This window comes from Crinia signifera, chromosome 5, assembly GCF_055691185.1.
Source record: "Crinia signifera chromosome 5, ASM5569118v1, whole genome shotgun sequence".
In the NCBI taxonomy this organism is placed as follows: Eukaryota; Metazoa; Chordata; class Amphibia; order Anura; family Myobatrachidae; genus Crinia; species Crinia signifera.
The window spans coordinates 193,741,050-193,747,265 of record NC_139221.1 but is presented as its reverse complement, the minus strand read 5'-3'; the positions used below and the strand labels follow the sequence as shown (position 1 = coordinate 193,747,265).

The following is a 6,216-nucleotide window of genomic DNA, read 5'->3' as shown; positions in this document are numbered from 1 at the left end:
CTTTATCTGCATTTCGAATCACGAGGGTCTTATCATCTTTCAGGATTTTTATGGCTTTTTTCTCTTGTGGTTTTAAATTTCCTTGATTCTTGTGGTCCCAGACTTTGATTTTACGAAAGTCATCATTCACCAAATAAATTCATCATTCATAAAATATATCAATGTGGCTACCTTTAGATTCTACCGGGTAGAATTTGGAGTGGTTGGCCACTCTAGGCTTAGTACTTTCATCTCTGAATGGTAGAGGATTCTTGAGGAAGTGTCGTTGTAAGGTTAAATTTCTTATGAATTTATTTAAGTCAATGAATAAGTCAAACTTATTCACATGGCCATCAGGGGAAAATTTTAAACCTTTATTTAGTAAGGAGGTCTGTGCTGGGCACAGCTCCCTTTCAGAGAGGTTGATGACTCCTGTTGTCTGTTCTGAAATAGGGGTTTTCTTTTCTTTGGACTTCTTCTTTCCTCCTCTACATCCTCTTCCCCTCCATGTAGTACTCTTTTTGTGCCTTGTGGTGAGTCCAGTCTGTTGCGTAGGGTCTCTTCTTTGTGAAGGAAAGTGAAATCTCTTCGTTTTTCTAAAAAATGACTGTTAGGGTTCGCGGAGCGTCTTTCCGGGGAGCTACTCCTCTGTCTCCAAGTTCTTTCTTCCTGTTTATCAAAATTTCTAAATCTGTCTCTGTGGGTATATTCTTCTCTATCGTTATACCGCTTCTTGTACCCATCTTGTTGGAAAGGTGCTCTACAGTATATGAGTTTTTTCTGTAATCAGAATGGTTACGCCTTGCTCTTCTATGTGGTGACTCGAATCTTCTGTCATTTCTGAAAACTGGTTGTTGCCAGCGGGCTTCTACTTGATTTCTAGAATTAAATCTATTACGATAGGGTCCCCTTTTTTGGTTCCCATTATAATGGAATTCCTTTTTATTTCTATTTTCTCTAGACCAGTTGAAGACCTGTCCATTTGCATAATCATTTTTATCTCGCTGGAATTTCCTCTGTTTTCGTGCGATTATGTCGTTTTCAAGTTTGTCAAGTTTCTGTTGTAAGTCCGCTGTATCGCGTTTAAACTCTTCACTGTCGGAGAATTTTTCCATCAATTTTTCTAGTTTGTTAATTTCTTCCTCTAATTTAACTGATTCTTTTTTCCTTTCGTTGACCAAAAGGTTTAGTAATTTCATAGAGCATTCCTCTAAGGTTGCGTACCAGTTGTTTGTAAAAGTCTCATTACTATTAGCCATAGTTGGTGTTTTATTGAGTCTAAGTCCTCTAGGGACACGTTTTACCTCAAGGTATTTCTCTAGTGTTATGATGTCGTACCAGTTCCTCAGCTCTTTACTTGTTAATTTTTCGGCTGTGTTAAGGTACTCATAGTAGTCCTCCTCCTCCGATGCAAAAACGTACTCCTCCTCCGTGAATATGTTTTTTACTTTTGTTGATCCTCTAGTGCGATCGTTAAACAATGGCATGTTGATGGGTGGCTGCAACTACGGGTCCTAACAGATAAGGGAAAATACACAACTAGGAGTGACTCTAGTCGCGCACACAGAAGGCTGCTGCTCTAAAAAGACCCCCCTGTTAGTGGGAGACAAATAGGTATGGATAGTAGAATGAATAGAGAGCGCCAGAGGTTTCCACCACCTTAAGTGCAGTATATTAGATATATCAGATAAACAAATGATCAAAACATTTTTTTAAAAAGTTGACATTTTATTAAAACGTTTATAAAAAATTGTGTGGTGTCTCAGTTCTTTTGAAGACGGTAACAACCCAACGCGTTTCGTCTTTAGAAAGACTTCATCAGGGGTTTTTAAGATGACTCAAATATTTTCCAAATTATATGATGGAACTCAATTATATGATAGAGGTCGCAATCTAAAAGATCAAAAGACAATAGTGGTATAACATGGATTGGGAAGGAGGGGAGTACGTTTATAGGATAAAGAATATTTGATGACAGATTTTGGAAATGTTTTCCTAAGGAAACATATACCCAAGGAAACATATACCTTTAGTAGGTGTTACAACTGGATTGGAAGTTTTACAGATCCATATGGGATGAGACGGTTGTTAGTCCCATATTCTTCTAGGTGTAGAGAATCTGTTAGATGGAGGGTGGATTTTAATACAAAATATTTATATAGCTAGATAGTTAGTGATCTCAAAGTCATTAGTTGAAGCGAGGAGATATTACCTTCAAAGGATAGTTAAATCAGCACTTGCCGTATGGTAGAAGTTATATGGACTGGACTGAATGAACGTTCTACAGGGTCAAACGAGGACCTTAATTTCTGAAGTAAGAAAATAAACACTCATCTATATTCTAATACTTCTATATGAATGTCGGTCAAATTTTAAAAAAAAAAGATGGACATTACCTTCCAGGTGTTATCTATGGGTAGACAAGATGGTGAAGGTGGAACTATGTCCGCACAAAGAGACGTTGCTGTAAAGACACTTGTATGGTGGCTTTTTGCAACAATGGTTATACAAAGGAGAAATATCCAAACCATAATTATAGGGTCCATATTTAAATGCTGAATATCCCTAACTGGCCTCTATATAAACTTTACACAGATTATGAATCGCCTAGTGTGTATGGTAAGTAGTCATCTAATTAGTGTTAAATGTGAGAAATTTTCCACAGATATCTCTAACTGGCCTCTATATAAGCTTTACACAGATTAGGAATCGCCTAGTGTGTATGGTAGATAGTCATCTAATTAGTATTAAATGTGAGAAATTTTCCATATACACAGTGTGGCCAGCTTAGCAGTAAATGCACTGGGTACACGGGTTATCAGTTGTGAAGGTTACAGCTATAAAGATACATTATATATGCACACAGTATAGTCAGCTTAGCATAAAATACACAGAGTAAACAGGTTGTCAGTTGCAACAATTACAGCTATAAAGATACATGTTAAGGCTGCAAGTAGCAGTAGTTACAAATGTAGAACACAAATTATGTAACAGATATGGATAGACATAATCTGGTGTATCATAATGTATCCTACCTGCACAGAAGTAACAATGAGAGCATCAGCAACGTCCAATATGTTGCTGGGTGATTGGTGCCTGTTTATATGCTGTGGCATATGTGACATCACTTCCGGAAGTGAATGTGCGGAAAAACTAGCAAAAACGGGGATACCGGCTATATTAAAATGCCCAATGCAGAAGGGGAGAGTGAGAGTATAGGGCGCCTAAATACCTCTCACGGCGGGTAGTATCTGATGTGAAGATAAATAGGGTTACAATACACTGAACGCCGTTTGCGTTCCAATTATGCGTTCCACCATAACAGCGGTGGCTTCCGTTTCCTGCCTGGAAGACAGGATGATGTGACGCAGGTCACGTGATGCTGTATGTGTCAGCATGCGTTTCATCAGCTCTACAGCAGCCCTAGAGGCTGGCTATGCGTTCCACCGACACACACTGAGTGAAGATGGGCGCATCACGTGATAATACACGTGACTGCATGCGTTCCATCTACAATGTGCTGATTCTGCATTCCTGGATGACATATTGCGTTCCAATAACTATATATGAGTGGAGCGAAATGATGACAGCTATGTATGATAAACTATGGGTATGGGGGGCATACAGACATGGAGGTGGATGCCATTGCTATATGTCACAAACGTGTATATAGGAATATTGACTACTAGTATGTAAGAATGGTGACATGGGAGAAAAATTATACACTAATAGGTGCATAACAAGTACACTATAGGGATGAGGAAGTGCATCATGAAAAAAAAGGGATATTCTATTAGCATAGATAATCTATAAGAAAGACTCTCATTGTACTCACAAACGACTATGTGGGAATGTTGACAAATAGTAGTGAGAGTGGTGACATAGGAGAAAAAATATATGCACTATATAAGTGCATAACAAGTACACTAATAGGATGAGTAAGTGCATCATGAAAAAAACGGGGTGTTCTATTAGCACAGATAATCTATAAAAAAAACTCTCATTGCACTCAAAAAAATGGGGACAATTGAGAGATAAACTAAAGGATTACTATATATGATACACCGGATTTTACAATGGTTAGCATTAACAGTAATATCAATAAAAATATATGTAAATTGCAGTGTGATGATAAAGATAATGAAGAAAATCACGGCGTGATAATAAAGAGAAATGTAGAGTTATATGCTACAATATGTTGCATATTCAAAATAGGTGTGCTAGTACATATAGTAAAGTAGTAATATAATAATAAAGTAGTGGGGAATAGTTAAAGGACAGGTACTAGTGAATTTCATAACCCAAATATAGGGAAAGTGATACATAATGAGATAGCCACAAGAATGAGTTTGAGTACGAAGGTAATGAGGAAGAAAAGAAAAAATATATAGAATTGGCCCCAATGGCTAAATGGTGGGATGGAATGGCTGGTATCGTATATGTGGGGTATTTCTTAGTGGTTCAAAAAGGACACGATATCAACATTCTCGTTGAGACCACTTGGAGACAAGGCATTCAGTGTATATATCCAAAATGTTTCTCGTTTGGAAAGTTTCAGGTCTCTATCGCCTCCTCTAGGATTTGGTTCCACAACTTCCAGTATGGTGAAGCTAAAAGTGTTAATATCGACTTTCGAATCATGTGTTTCTTGAAAGTGCCTCGGAAGACTGTGGGAGATGATCTTATTTTTAATGTTTCGGATATGTTCCTGTATCCTGATTTTCGCTTGTCTTTTGTTTTTTCCAATGTAGATGTATCCGCAACCACAGGTGACCCTATATATAACATAGGTCGAATTGCATGTAGCTTGGTGGTTTAAAGAGTGTACCTTTTTGTCAATCACGCATTTAAAAGGGGCTTTTTCTATGAACTTGCAGCAGATGCAATTTTTACAAGGAATACATCTGTTGCTGTTTGATAGAAACAGGCCGGTGTTAGTGGTTGTTTTCTTTTTCAACTTCAGTTGGCTAGGAGCCATGATGTTTTTTAAGTTCGTCGCACGCCTGAAAATAATGTCAGGTTTGGAAGGAAGATGTGGACCCAGAATGTGATCTTTGAGCAAGATTTCCCAATGCCTAGATAGGATTTATACACACTGACACCTGAAAAATAAAAGTTTAATACATACATTACACACACACTGATACTTACCTATCTTGATCCCGTAGGTAGGTCCCAGAGTCTTGATCCGGTGCCTTGTCCTGGTTCCAGATCCATGTCGGCATTCTTCTGCATGTCAATCTTCATGTCGGCGTCCGGTCCGGGGTCCGAAGAAATCCATGGTGGACCTGTGGAAGGAAATCCTACTCACCCAGGTCCTCCATGGAAGTTCTTCTGGCTTGATCCGCAGTAGTCCAGGGCTTCTTCCTTCTTCTTCCATCTTCTTCCTTCTTCTTCAAGCTGCCGGCGACTCCGGCAGCTCCCCGCTGCGGACTGAGAGGCGCAGGGATGTTTCCTCCTCTGCGCCTCTACTCAGAATGATTTCTGGCCAATCAGGAGCTGACTTTCTTGGCTCCTGATTGGCCGCTAGGCAGCCAATAGAAATCATACTGAGAAGAGGCGCTGAACATGAAACATCTCTGCCGCCTCTTTTCAGTATTTCTATTGGCCGCCTAGCGGCCAATCAGGAGACAAGAAAGTCGGCTCCTGATTGGCCAGAAATCATTCTGAGTAGAGGCGCAGAGGAGGAAACATCTCTGCGCCTCTCAGTCCGCAGCGGGGAGCTGCCGGAGTCGCCGGCAGCTTGAAGAAGAAGGAAGAAGCCCTGGACTACTGTGGATCAAGCCAGAAGAACTTCCATGGAGGACCTGGGTGAGTAGGATTTCCTTCCACAGGTCCACCATGGATTTCTTCGGACCCCGGACGCCGACATGAAGATCGATATACAGAAGAATGCAGACATGGATCCATAACCAGGACAAGGCACCGGATCAAGACTCTGGGACCTACCTACGGGATCAAGATAGGTAAGTATCAGTGTGTGTATAATGTATGTATTAAACTTTTATTTTTCAGGTGTCAGTGTGTATTTATTTAACTATTTTTTTTACTGTGGAACTACAAGACCCAGCGGGCCCTTTAATGCCCCGCAGGCTGGGACTTGTGGTTCTCCAAGTCCCAGCTTGCGGGGGAGGCTTGCTGGGACTCATAGTTCCACAGTTTAAAACAACAGTTTATTCATCTTTTTTTTTACACCAAGATCAGCCCGGTGGCCACCGCACAGGGCCACCGGGGACA

At 40.2% G+C, this 6,216-nt stretch overlaps 1 long non-coding RNA gene across 1 annotated transcript; it reads right to left on the bottom strand.

Moving 5' to 3' along the window:
* Window positions 1-1,810: 1,810 nt before the first annotated feature.
* On the bottom strand, window positions 1,811-2,484 carry LOC146079622 (uncharacterized). Its single transcript, XR_014474655.1, has 4 exons — window positions 2,376-2,484; window positions 2,192-2,288; window positions 2,007-2,098; window positions 1,811-1,872 (listed from the first exon to the last, which is right to left on the bottom strand). It is a non-coding gene; the product is annotated as an uncharacterized LOC146079622 (long non-coding RNA).
* Window positions 2,485-6,216: the final 3,732 nt, after the last annotated feature.